Below are 839 nucleotides of genomic sequence, written 5' to 3' on the forward strand. Positions count from 1 at the left end.
CACACACACACACACACACACACACAGTGCGCTGACCTACATATGAGGAGCTGATGCACTGCTGCGGGCGCAGTATGAACAGGACTGTAAAAGCCTCGTGCTGTAAAATCTATTTATGTGACCGACTGAAAGAGAGCGTGAAGCTCGCAGACGTGACCTCATTTCCTGAGCACCAGAAACCTGCGTGATGACGCTGTCAAACACCCAATCCCATCACTGGAGCTCACGCTTGCATCACAGACATCAGCTGTGCCGAATGAGGCGGATCTGAACTCACCTGATGTGGACAGACTGTGTTCAACGATCCCCACCTTCACCACCTGACGGCACAAGAGCACATCCACCAGCACTCATGAGCAGTAGCGGTTAGAAATTCAATATTGTGTCAAATGTTCATTCATGCACTTCAGGGGTGGCCAGCATCAGTCCAGCAGAGTTCTGCTCCAGCCCTAATCAAACACATCTGAAGAAGCTAATCAAGGTCTAAGGGTTAAGCAAAGCTCTGCAGGACCGACACTGACCCCCGCTGGGATAGCTCATCCAAACGTGATCATTGTGTCCTCGTTTACTTTACCGCAGGACTGTCACAAAAGGAGATCTTCTGAGGACTATCCCAGTGTTTTTGCTCATATAATAAAAGTCAATGGGGTCCAATGTTGCTCGGTTCCCAAAATTCTTCAAAATTCATTTTCTTTGACAGAATGATGATGTTTGGATGAACTAATGCTTTAAATCTCCCATCAGCAGCAGTGTCAGTGGATCTGGACTCTCACCCCAATAAACGGCACAAATTTTTGGCACGAATCTTCATCCGGACTGCAGAGAGAGAGAGAGAGAGA

General features: G+C 47.9%; 1 long non-coding RNA gene across 1 annotated transcript in view; it reads right to left on the reverse strand.

The window, feature by feature from the left end:
• Positions 1-16: 16 nt before the first annotated feature.
• Positions 17-839, reverse strand: part of LOC107579890 (uncharacterized) — a 2,859-nt gene continuing 2,036 nt past the window's right edge. Inside the window, exons 2-3 of the long non-coding RNA XR_001608545.1 lie at positions 774-816; positions 17-320 (exon numbers count right to left, since the gene is read on the reverse strand). This is a non-coding gene — a long non-coding RNA (uncharacterized lncRNA). The remainder of the gene's footprint in view (positions 321-773; positions 817-839) is intronic.

Source organism: Sinocyclocheilus grahami, unplaced genomic scaffold (genome assembly GCF_001515645.1).
Source record: "Sinocyclocheilus grahami isolate Dianchi unplaced genomic scaffold, SAMN03320097.WGS_v1.1 scaffold21232.1, whole genome shotgun sequence".
In the NCBI taxonomy this organism is placed as follows: Eukaryota; Metazoa; Chordata; class Actinopteri; order Cypriniformes; family Cyprinidae; genus Sinocyclocheilus; species Sinocyclocheilus grahami.